The sequence below is a fragment of the Mustela putorius genome, unplaced genomic scaffold (genome assembly GCF_011764305.1).
Source record: "Mustela putorius furo isolate JIRA1106 unplaced genomic scaffold, ASM1176430v1.1 tig00003845_pilon_pilon_pilon, whole genome shotgun sequence".
In the NCBI taxonomy this organism is placed as follows: domain Eukaryota; kingdom Metazoa; phylum Chordata; class Mammalia; order Carnivora; family Mustelidae; genus Mustela; species Mustela putorius.
The window spans coordinates 89,762,616-89,775,583 of NW_025421998.1; the positions used below are offsets into that span (position 1 = coordinate 89,762,616).

At 42.6% G+C, this 12,968-nt stretch overlaps 1 long non-coding RNA gene across 1 annotated transcript in view; it reads left to right on the plus strand.

Annotated features, from left to right (window-relative positions):
• The first annotated feature begins 1,769 nt into the window (after positions 1-1,769).
• Positions 1,770-12,968, plus strand: part of LOC106004500 — a 29,352-nt gene continuing 18,153 nt past the window's right edge. Inside the window, exons 1-2 of the long non-coding RNA XR_006601421.1 lie at positions 1,770-1,955; positions 11,309-12,326. This is a non-coding gene — a long non-coding RNA (uncharacterized LOC106004500). The remainder of the gene's footprint in view (positions 1,956-11,308; positions 12,327-12,968) is intronic.

Here is a 12,968-nt window from a genome sequence, read left to right on the forward strand (position 1 = left end):
AGAGAGAATCTTCCAGCAGATTCCCCACTGAGCACAGAGTCAGATGTGGACAGATCCCAGGGCCCTGAGATCATGACCTGAGCCCAAATCAAGAGTCTGCCACTCCCCTGACTGAGCCACACAGGTGCCCCTAAATATTTTTGAGCAAGGTAAAACATGAATAAAAATAAATACTCAAATGCTTACAGGCACGCACCCATACATCTACACATGCATAAATAAACAAATCATCCCACAAAGGTGTAGTACCTCTTCCTCATTTCCCTGTACCTTGGACCTGGAGTTCTTAGCTGAAAAAGGTTTTCATGCTTCCTGGTACCTTGCTTCTACAGTTGCTCAATACATATTTATGGAATAGCTGTTTCGGTAGCAGTTATAATTTAAATGAGAAAGATATTCATGAATATCTTAGGAGTTTTTGCATTTGAATGTCAAACAAGTAAAATTTTACTGCTTTAGTTGTTTGAATAATTATACTTAAAATATAAAACTTTTTAATATAAAGGCATGGGGCAAATATGGAACATGATAGCTAAGTTATTCGGACTCCTTTAAGCCACTTTCTAAAAATTTTCAGTCCATGGATTTAGTAATTCTGGGATGATGAAATCCTTTGAAAACTCTCATTTTCTCTCCAGACAAACTTAGTTACAGAAAAAGTGACGAGCAGTCTTAGAGGAGTCATGGATAAGTTGAAGCCCATCCATCAACAACCCCAGATTATGAAGGCTTGTAGCATATTTCTCTTTTTAAATAATACTACATGTTCTTACATTTTTAATGCTCAAAAGCAGAAAGAAGCAGAAAAATTACCTTCAACTCCTGCAGTAAGAGACAGCTATTTTACATAATATTTAGACATATTTATCTTTGATCCTTGTATTTTCATTTTTAAAAATGTATTGAGTTTACATTATTGATAGGATTTTATACTTTGTTGTTGTTGTTTAACAATATATAGTAAGTAGTTGCCCAGGAAATTAAAAGCTTTTTGTAGATATCATTTTTAATGGTAAATATAGGCATACATTTAGAAATACCTGCACTGAAATATTAATATACAATCACTAAATATGAGGTCTCCAGACACCACGTGCTGAAGCATTTTTCTAGTGTTGGGGGAACTTCCCGCAGCTCTTACCCCAGCGCATGCTTCTTGCTGCTGAGTTTCCCCACCCCAGCCAGGCACCCTCTTTGGCCGGGCATCTTCGAGAATGCTCCAACCCGTCCACCTTCCCTGCATCCTCTTCAGGCACATGAAACTCCCATCTCGTCCCACCCCACTGCTGCCTCTCTTTCTCATTCCATGCTACCCTGACCAGGCTCCAGCTTTCAAACCTCTCCGGAGGAGCACAGGACACTATCTCTATGTTTATGTAAGTCCTCAAACTCCCAGGGAGACACATCAAGCTTCAAAGAACTTTCTTTTTTCTTTTTCTTTCTTTCTTTTTTTTTTTTTTAAAGATTTTATTTATTTATTTGACAGACAGAGATCACAAGTAGGCAGAGAGGCAGGCAGAGAGAAGGAGGAAGCAGGCTCCCTGCTGAGCAGAGAGCCCGATGCGGGACTTGATCCCAGGGCCCTGAGATCATGACCTGAGCCGAAGGCAGCGGCTTAACCCACTGAGCCACCCAGGTGCCCCTTTCTTTTTTTTTTAAGATTTTATTTATTTATTTGACAGAGGGAGAGATCACAAGTAGGCAGAGAGGCACTCAGAGAGAGATGGAGAAGCAGGTTCCCTGCTGAGCAGAGAGCCCATGTAGGACTCGATTCCAGGACCCTGGGATCACGACCTGAGTCCAAGGCAGAGGCTTAACCAACTGAGCCACCCAGGCGCCCATCAAAGAATTTTCTTACCACATGCCCCTCTGCTCTGAGGCCAACACCAGGATGGGTTTGCAAGACTCTGCAGGTCACTACAGGAGACAGAGATGCAGATATCTTCTTCTGAAAGGTACCCTAAACCCTCTAAATTGCTTTTATGGAGTTGGTGGCAGGGGGGGCGGTGGGGGGGCGAGGGGGAGCAGTGGGGGGTGGGTGTATGTTTTGTCCCCACCCCCTTAATCACTGCCCCCCCCAGGGGGGTGGGGAAAAAAAAATCTCAGCCCATTTGCCCAATAAGACCTATCTTAACATCTCTTCTCATTCAACAGAAGTTCTTTGAATTGTTCATTTTTACTTACCTAAGCAGGTTGGAATGTGGCATTGGGGGCCCCTTTAAACCCTGGATGGTGTATGAGAATCACTTAGTCCTCTCTTCAGAATTTGGCAATCCATGGCCTCCAATATACTCAGCTGTGGGGCTCTAAACAAAATTCTGACATGACAGGAAAAGTCCTATCCAACATCAAACGTTTACCATTGCCGTTTCTTTAATTAATTAATTGATTGATTGATTAATTTAAAAGATTTTATTTATTTGAGAGAGAGAAGCACAGAGAGAGAGAGAGAGATCACAAGGAGAGGGACTGGGAGAAGGAGAAGCAGGTTTCCCCACCCCCAGCAGAGAGCCCAGTGTGGGGCTGGATCCCAGGACCCTGGGATCATGACCTGAGCCAAAGACAGAGGCTTTAACCCACTGAGCCACCCAGATGCCCCTCACATATATAGTGTTTTTGTATATAGTGTTTTGGTGCAAGATTGTTTTGTTGTTGTTGTTTTTAAGGAAGGCTACTGCTATATTTCATAATCTTTGTATAACGAGGGAGGTCTTTTTATTGTTTTCATACCCGAACAAGTTTTTTTCTACATTTTTAATTCGTGAGTCAAAACAAGAATTTCCTCAAAATTATATTAAGCACTGTTTAATTACCTACCAGTATTTAGTATTTCCACCAAGTCTAAGGTCAGCCTGGTATTTAATTGTATTTTTCTGCCTGAAAGCTTCTAGTATTTTTTCTTTCCATTGACATTTAAGACTCTCACTAGGTGAGACCTAAGTACAGGTCTTTTAAAATTGTCTTAGAGATACTCTTAATTTTATAATTTTCACATTGAGCATTCTGGTTTGAGGGAATTCTACTAAGGGAGGGATTTTACTGAGCGTGTTCACTGAAAGATTTTTGAATTTAAAAAAAGAAAACTCAAATCTCAGATTTTCCTAATCAATAAACAAGATTTGTTAGATTAAAAACATAAAAATTCAAAGATAGGGAAGTGTATAAGCAACATAATACCCTATATTCATGTCACTATCAGGCTGTCAATTCTCTTGGCTCTCCACTTTTCTAATCCTTTATAAGCTTCATTCTACCATACCTTCCCACATTTAAGTGAGATGGTGGCCAGTTGTTTCTGGGGCAACAGCCTTCCTTACTCACATCTAGGAGAGATGGCATCTATCCTCATATTTTTAAATAAAAGTTTCATGTTTCACTCTGATTGGATAATCACAGGTTACATGGGTATTTTGAACCAATCACTATGATGGGGGAGGTTGGGCTGCCATGATTGTCTTAGACCCATAAACTTCTTTCTTTTATTTTGTTACCAACTTTCTCATTGTTGGTATTTCTTACCTCTTTATTTTTTATTCTGGCGGCTTTCTCAAGATTATTCTCCATATCACTGAATAAATTTTCTTCTTTATCAGTATTGCTTTTTACCTCCTCCTGTGAAGGAGGAGGTAACTTCCTGTGAAGTTTAGTGCAGTTTCACTAAAATGTTTTAGGGGTGCAGCCAGGGGGGCTCAGTCAGTTGAGATCTGACTCTTGGTTTTGGCTCAGGTCATGATCTCAGGGGTGAGAGCCAACCCCCCCACCCCAAATTTGACTCCAAGCTAGGCATGGAGTCTGCTAAAGTGTTTCTCTCTCCCTCTTTCTATGTCTCCCCTGACCCCTGGCTTGCACACATGCAGAGCCATGCACTCTCTGTCTCTAAAACAGAGAATTTTAAACCTGTACTTTTTTCCCCCCTCAGAAGCTATCTCTGTATTTTGGGGGGGATACGATAAAGGAATTTTAAAAAAATACATTCTGTGCTATATAACCATATGAATATACTTAATGCCACTGAACTACACACTTAAAAATGAAAATGATTAAAATGATATATTTTGTTATGTATATTTTACTACTACATATAAAATACATATATTTTATATATATAGAATGTTTCTACAGAAAATAATTTTCAATGTGTATTCTTTCCCTTACAATATTTCTTTTCCCTGTAACAAAATATTTTATTAGCCCATCTGTTTTTTTTTTAAATTTTATTTATTTATTTTGACAGACAGAGATCACAAGTAGGCAGAGAGGCAGGCAGAGAAAGAAGGGGAAGCAGGCTCCCCACTGAGCAGAGAGCCTGATGTGGGGCCTGATCCCAAGACCCTAAGACCATGACCTCAGCTGAAGGCAGAGGCTTTAATCCACTCAGGTGCCCCTAGCCCATCTGTTTTATTTATTTGCTTAGAGATTGCTTATCTCCAACATTGGTAAGATTTGTCCTGACTCAGTTTTGTCAGAAGTTAGGGTTGATGAAGTGTCCCCAGTATCCTTTTGGGTAAAAATGACTCTGTGTGATTTAGACTTGGAGTGGTTTGCATGGTCAGAATCCTCAGTGCCAATTCTAATGATCTGGTAGGAATTGACTGGGATATTCTGTTCTTCCAGATCTTTTTTTTTCAATGGAACGTAAGAAGCGGTATTTAAATCTTTTGTATGCATGCAATTGTTTATATATGAGAGCTTATACTCTTTGTATGCATGGCTCTGAGATATTCTATTTTTATCTACAGAGTGTGTCTAAAGGTGTCCACACAACCAGGACAAAATATGCTATAGTCAGACATTCATTCTACTTACTGCTGTGCTGAGAGACATGATTTGCAGTTTCTCAATAAAAGTGAAAGAAACGGGCCAGACAATAGTTCTTGGGCAGTGTGTGTGTGTGTGTGTGTGTGTGTGTGTGTGTGTGTATGCGCATACATGATAGTTGACTGATAGAGTTTCTGGTCACTATAGCTTCTACAGAAGGCCAGCATTGGATGGATTGTAAGACTGAATAAAATTCTTTCCTAGTTTACTTGGTGTGGTTTTGGGGACTCTAATTTAGAATTCTAAATTTATTTTAGTCAAGAATAAATTAAAAAAAAAATTCCCATTTATTCTGCAACTAGTGCAAATGGCCCTGGCTTTTGCCAAGTTTTCTTCAAAGGTAGGAAACACCTATCCTTGCAAGATCTACAGGTAGAATGAATAAGTATTACTTAGAAGAAGGTCAAGTTAGAACCTGGGGTGCAGACTAACACTAGAAACAATGAGAAAGTCTGGGGTCCAAATAGGAAAGTGGGGTAGTGTCAAGCTGTGTGGTGATGATGTGTGAATTAGTGTGGGTGCTGAGAGCTCTCGTTTGGGCAGGAGGGCAGAGGCAAGAGCCAGAGAATGGGAGTCCATGCTGTTACGGACACTGCATAAGATGTGCATGTAAGAATATGGAAATGTACAGAAAACTCTAGAGATTGTTATTAATGCCCTTGGCATTCTTGTAGAGGAACAGCCTGATCTCTTTTCCTTGTTTAGGGGGAAATGCATGGGATGTTAGAAAATCTGCCATGTGATGAAGTTGGTCAGATCCCAAGCAGAGCTTGTGAGAACTGCAGATACCAGAAGAGGCTGGTGTAGCTGAGGTGTTTCTAAGTGGTCCATGAAAGGGGCCTGCTATAATGCGAAATTACAACTTTGGCAAGAGGAGGACTGAGGCAATGTCTGAAACCTCCCACTACAAAGACTCAGAAATACTAGCTCAAATAATTTTGAATACATAGTTCTGATCACAAGAAAGACTATTAGTTACCAGAAATGAAGAAAGAACTAAAGCCAGAATGTTGGGAACACTCATGTATCCACCCTTGATTTGGGTAGAGGTCGGACTGAGAGTTTCTGTCTTGGTAACCTGAAGCCTGAGTGAAATGATGTGTTGTAAATGAGACCCATGCATAAAGTAAAAACCCTCAAAGAGCCACCCTCACTACAAGAGGTGTTAGAAAACAGTCCACCACTGTAAGGAGACAAAGAGGAAATTCTTGCTTTTGATCTGAACTCTAGATTAAAAGAAAAATTCTCCTCAGAAGAATCTGTAACTCAGGCTTGTATCTCATAAGTTTGGGTTCTTAAGAACTAGGTAGGTGTCCCTCAAATCTCTAAATTAAAAAAATAAAGTTCGTGACTGGGTATTAATAGCTGGGGGTACCTGGCAGAACTACTTTGAAAATATACTTCCTTAAATAGGCCCACAGGTTTCTCATAGAAAGAGTACATCACTCTTGGGGTACCTGGGTGACTCAGTGGGTTAAGCATCTGTCTTCAGCTCAAGTCATGATCTCAGGGTCCTGGGATCAAGCCCCACATTGGGCTCTCTGCTCTCTGTTTCCCCCCACCTGCATTTGTCAAATAAATAAATAAATAAAATCTTAAAAAAAAAAAAAGGAAGAGCACATCACTCTTTTATCTCATGTTCAAAATCATCAATCAAAATAACTAAGAAAGAGAGAGAAAGAGAAAGAAAAAGCAAACACAATACACAGGGAGGGTAGAGTCCCTGAACTCAATGACGTAATGTGAATGAGAATACAGTGTGTTTGTAAAGATTCAAGAGACTTTAAAGATCTACATAAGTAAGTCACATTACACTGAAAAAAATAAAGATAAAAATAAAAATGTGTGGAAAGGAACCAAATGGAGCTTCTGGAAGTGAAAATCTAGCCCATGAAGTTAAACTCAGTGAATGGGTAAAACATCAGTTTAAATACTACTGAAATGGTGACTTTCTACCTGGAAGGCAGAACTGAGGAAGTTATCTGGGATGCAGCACTGGCTCTCTTGCAGAGCCAGAAAGTCTGCAAGAGAGGTTAACTAGCACATTGTATATAATGAGAAGATAAAGAGTATATCCAGCAGGATTTCCAAAAGAATAACTAGAAATCGGAGGAGGAAATATTTGAAGAGATTATGGCTGAACATGTTTTAGAGTTGGTGAAAGATATCTATCTCCATAATTTATAATAAGATACTAATATTCATATTTGATAATCCTGAACAGGATGAATAAGAAACAAATCTCTATAGCAACATTCTGATAGTTTCAAAGGCATGAGAAAATCCTAGAAGAAGCCAGAGAGAAGTTAGATAGAAGCAACAGTTACCCTCAAAGAAACAAATTTATCACATGTAAGTTTTCTCAGAAGTACTGATCAACAGACAACAGAATCACTTTTTTAATACAACTGTGGGAAAATAATAAAATATAGAAGTAGAGGACCAACCATCTCAGTTTGTCCAGAATGGTCCTGGTTCTAGCACTGAAAGTCCCTATGCTGGGAGACCCCCAGTCCAAAGCAAGCTGGGACAACTTGTATGTTGCCCTATAGTGCTCCCTGCAATTAAACTGTCATCAAAGAATAAGAGTAAACATTAATGTATGACAAAGACTGCAAAGGTTCATGTCTTGTAGACCACATTGCTGACACAGTGTGATAAAACTATTGAAGGATAGGGTGCCTGGGTGGCTTAATCATTAAACATCTGCCTTCAGCTTGGGTCATAATCCTGGGGTCCTAGGATAGAGCCCCACATCAGGCTCCCTGCTCAGCGGGAAGCCTGCTTCTCCTTCTCCCACTCCCCCTGCTTGTGTTCCCTCTCTCACTGTGTCTCTCTCTGTCAAATAAATAAAAATCTTAAGAAAAAAAAAAAAAGAACTATTGAAGGACAAACCATGAAGGGTAGAGTGAGCAAAAAAGAGGACTGAATCCAGATGAAGTGGGCTATCAGAAGTAATGGGGAACAAATAAGTGAGGGAAAGTATTGATCAACATAAATAAGCATTGACTCCACAAAATCATAATTAAGATAACTATGAATTTTGGAGATACAAAAAAGGAAGGGAAAAACCCATGACAATAACCACATGTAAGACCATGGGGTGGGAGGCAGAGGTTCAGGATTTAAACTCTGAAGTCCTTGAGTTGATTAGGGTGAAGATAGGTATTTGGACTAACTTTATACTTCACTAAGTGTGCATGTTAAAAATCGCTGGTGCTGGGGCACCTGGGTGGCTCAGTTGGTCAAGTCTGCCTTCAGCTCACATCATGATCCCACAGTTCCTGGGATCGAACCCTGAGTCAGGAATCCCTGCTCAGTGGGGAGTCTGCTTCTCCCTCTGCCTCTGCCACTCCTCAGTGCTTGTTAGTTCTCTCTTTCTCTCTCTCTCTCTCAAATAAATAAATAAAATCTTAAAAATCCCTAGTGCTCTGTCTCCTTCCCCTTTTCTTCCTGAATAATCCAGTTTGAAAGGCAGTAGGAAAGCTAGACATCATGCTCGGGTGGACAGGTGCTGGTCATGGTGACCCAGAGTGGGATGACAGAGCCCAAGTAGAAGAAGGCAAGCATCCACGCATGGGTGGCTTGCGGCAGGGTGTGGAAGCTTGGGTTGGGTGAGGAGAGTGTCCAGACAGCTGTGTGAGGAAGGCATTTATATAGGACTGCCAAACAGGGTCAAGCCCAGGCTAGGAGAGTGAGTCCATGTGGGCTGGGGGTGGCAGTCTGGCATGGTGTTGGAGTGAGGAAGGTGTGCATATAGCAGTGGAGATGGAAATTAGTTACATAAATGGGTGTTAATGAATAAATATATTAAGGAAAATTAGGAACTAGACATTTCAGTATCAGAGTGTGGGGAGAATTACAAAGTAGAAAGGGACCAGCCTATGAAGATTTGGAACTGGAAGTATCTGCGTGAATTCAAATTCTCAGTATAGATATAAGAACAAATGTAAATTTAGATGCATGTGTGTATTTCATGAATACATATATTTTAGCCTACTACGCTTGGAGGGCATGGGAGCCAAAGAGGGGACAATTTAAGCATCACATTGAGCAGAACTGTCACATCAGATAGCAAGAGTAATGGTCCATCACACAAGGCGTGTATACGAACAGAGGTTACCAAGTGGATGCATTGCAATTTTCATGTGAATGGGAAATTTACATAATCTCAAAATCCCCACAAAATATTTATCAATTATATAACAAAAAAGGAGGTACTTTACAGTGGAGTGGACTGGTAGGCACACGCTCATCGAGTGAACAAGAGCGGACACCGGCAGTACGGAGACATTAAAATTGTGCGCCATCTGGGGAAATGCAGTAATAATAAATGCAGACTCACCTCTATGATACTCCTGCCAAGGATGCATCATCATCAGACAGATGCAAACTGGGGAAAATTTTACAAAATAACTAGCCTTTAATCATCAAAGTTGTCAAAGCAAGAAAGAGGAACTGTTACCGATGAATAAAGTATAAAAAGACACAGTGACCCAAAGAAGCAAATGGCTCTGTTGTGGACCCTTTTTTTTTTTTTTTTTTTAGATTTTATTTATTTATTTGACACAGAGAAAGAGGCAGAGAGAGAGAGCACAAGTAGGGGGAGCAGCAGGCAGAGGGAGAAACAGGCTCCCTGCTCAGTCCCAACGTGGGACTCAATCCCAAGACCCTGGGATCATGACCTGAGCGGATGGCAGACCACTTAACCGACTGAGCCACCCAGGCACTCCTGAAGGCAATACTTTTACTATAAAGGACGTTATCAGGATGAATGGCAAAATGTGAAAAGAGTCTGGGGATTAGGATATCATTGTTAATTTCTTGATTTTGATGGTTATATGAGGTTTCTTAGAAGAAATATCCCCCATGCCTCCCTTACCCCTCGCCCAGGAAACACAGACAAAAATATTTGGGGATAGGCATCATGCTGGCAACTTACCTTAAATGATTCTGGAAAAAAAAATCACATAGTGTTCACAACTTTTCTATAAGAGCAAGCTTGTTTCAAATTTTTCAAAAATGTTCCCCAAAACTTTTTTCCGGCAACACTGTAGACTAGATGTCCCCCAAAACCTTCCAGGTCAAGACACTTTAAATGCTGCAGGTAAAACAAAAGGAAACCACTTCTTAAAAGCAAACGGTGAAAAAAGAGAAATATTTAGAGAACAGGAATGTCAAAAAGACATGATTCCCCAGGAGTGAGCGAGCTCCGGAGCCCTGGTTTTCCTGGAGCTCACTTTGAGTCTTCAAGTCTCAGCTTCATCTCCCAGAAAGGAAACAGAGAGAGCCCAGTGCCAGCAAGGAGAAAGGCTCTCTCCAATCTGGCTGCGTAAAAGCAAACTTCCCTGCAGAGTGAGACTTACCCATTTCTGTCTCCGTGAAGGGTAAAGTGGAACAGTAATTCAAAGAAAACTAGGAGCTGACCCTGAACGGGTGTGGGGCTGCAATCCACAGCCCCAGGGTGGTCCGGAAAATGTCCAGGGGACTGCTGAGTTTAGAAGTGATCCTGGTGAAGCCAGGTTTTCTAAAATACAGTTCAGGAGCCAGGACTTAAAGTGGTAAGGTTTTATTGGGGAAGGGCAAAGCCAGGGCAACTAGAAGGAGGGAGAGGAAACAAGAGACAAGGGGAGACGGGAAGGGAGTGGGAGCACTCACTTACACCCACCTTTGCTTGGGGCCACCAGCTGGGCTGCAGAACCTCAGCTGGAGATCAGGCTGGGGCTTCCTCAGAGCCGTTAACGGGAGGAGAGGAGGAACATGGACGACCTGACTCCTCCCATCTCCTGCTCAACTCTACCACATTCCCTCTTCCAGGATGAGGCCTCCAACCCCCTGCAGGTGTTCGGGACAACAGATCCATGCTCCATATTGGGGTGTTTCTTTTGCATCTGGCAGTGGAGGGAGAAGCCAGACTACGTCAGTGTGGCTCACAGCTTGGGCCCCATGACAGAGATGAAGGGGAGGTCGGAGCATATATAGGACAAAAGTTCTTGTCAACCCCCAGAACAGACAACATGGTCCAGGAGGCAGGCAAGGGAGTCTGAGAAGTCCTGGCGACACCACAGTCTCCTCCTTGTAGCCACTTGATTCTAAACCTGCTCTTCCTTATTTTAGCTCCATTACTACAACCTAGAGTCTCCATTTTTATTTTTATGAGAATATGCTATTCTAGTTTCTTCTCAGGGAGGAACAAGTCCTCCTCAAAGTGTGACAAGTTGTGGTGTCTTGAAACTCGTAAGGCACGAGGTCAGTGATGCGTGTCTGCTGGTCCCGCTGCTACAGCGGATCCCGATGCCCCACTTTCTGGGCCTCAGTTTCCTCCTACAGCCACCTGTCCTGGGATCCCCTCCTGCGTGGTCAGCAATTTAGCTGGTTTGTGTTGCTTCCTGGTGTGGCAGCCCGGACCTTCTCCTAAAGCTTTCATATTCTGCCTTTGCTGGGTTGTGGCCTGAGCAGATGGTTTTGGGCCCCGCTTTTGTGTCCTCAGAATTCACCTCTACAGACTGAAGGCTGCTTGCTGGAAACATCCGCGAATTCTCTGAGAAGACCCAAGGGAAGACCAGAAGTGTTTGCAGTGAATCCTAGGGGAGCATTTCTCAGCCACCGACCGTGTGGAGATGCTGAGGGACACTCCAGCTCCTCATCCTTCGGCTTCTGTGTTCCACGCTGACTCTGCGTGGGCCACAGCAGAGTGCGCTCCAGATACCCACCATGGCAAACTGGCTGATAATACTGGCTTTACCTTCTTCCTGTCTTTCTACTCATGTGTTCTGGGTTTGCCCTCAAATAAGCTGCTTGTGCTCTCAGATCCTTGTCAGGGAGCTCACCCTGAGACACATTTACTGCCCTTGCTCATTGACAGTCAACACTAGCTGGTGCTCACTGGAGATGCCCCGGGGAATCTGCAGGGATCCGTCATGCTCCTGCCTGCTTCCAGGTTGGATTTGAAACCTAAGGTCTCCAAGAATATCAGTATCAATCAGCCGCACGCTGAGAGTTACTCCTTCACCTGCTGGCCGTTAAGGAGCTCCCTGACCAAGTGGTGACTGCAACCTTCAGTTTTGTGGAGTTCTTACTGATGTCTCCCTCCCCTGCAAAGAGCCAGTACCTCTGACCTTTCAGATTCCAGATTTGGGGGCTAAGTTCCACAAGTAGGTCATTGAGTATGATCATGGAAGGGGCTGCTTTTGATTCCACTCCTTGCTTACTGGAGTGGACTGTTTTTCTTGTCATCAGAGACTAAAATATGTTGGCTGTTGGCTCAGTTCTAGCCATTGAAAACCAGACTGTAACTTGATTCAATGCACATGCTGCATTCTTGAGATGAGCTCCCTAACTTCACATGTGCTGAACTCCGTTTGGCAGATCAGCCAAGCTTTGACAAGCTGCCCCGTTCCATCAGATTGGCCGCTTTGGTTGATGGTTCCATAGTAAGACCAAGGAATCCTGTGGCCACAAGCCCACTAACACACCGCCATTGCTATAAATGAGTTCCTTATTGAGAGGTGAGTTTCGGTGGGGTACCATATTGACAGAGAAGAGGTCTGTAACCCTCAGATACTCATGCTCACTGAGATATTGTGGTCAAGAGGGGCAAACACCTGTGAAAAGTATGTATCCATTCCAGTGATAAATTGGTGTCCCTTCCCAGATAGAAGACAATGTTTTGTAATGGGACCAACACCAGGTTGCTTTCTGACCACCTCAAGGAATAAAAGTGTATTGGGCCCTCATTAATCTCTCTGACAGCTGGCATTCAGCAGGGGCTGTGGTTAGAACAGGCTGATTCAGCCTCCTGTCTTTTGACTTACCCATTAGCAACAAGCTCATTTTAGCCCTAAGATTTGCATAGGAGATGGACCCAGTCCACGCCACCCAGTATACCACAGGAGTCACCAATTAAGCCCTTCAATTCCCCTCAATGAATTGAGGTGAGAAGCAAGTGGTACTATAACTACTCCTTCCGTGGTGGGTGTTCACAGGGCAGGATAGGACCTACAGGAAATCCTCATCACAAATTCTTTCCATCTGCAACAATTGGACCCATTTTTATCCCATTGTTATCTTCGTTCATTGAGGTTGGAGGGCAAAAGGGTAGTGAAACCGCTTTTTAGATAGTGCCATGAGTTTGTCTTGGTCTGGCATCT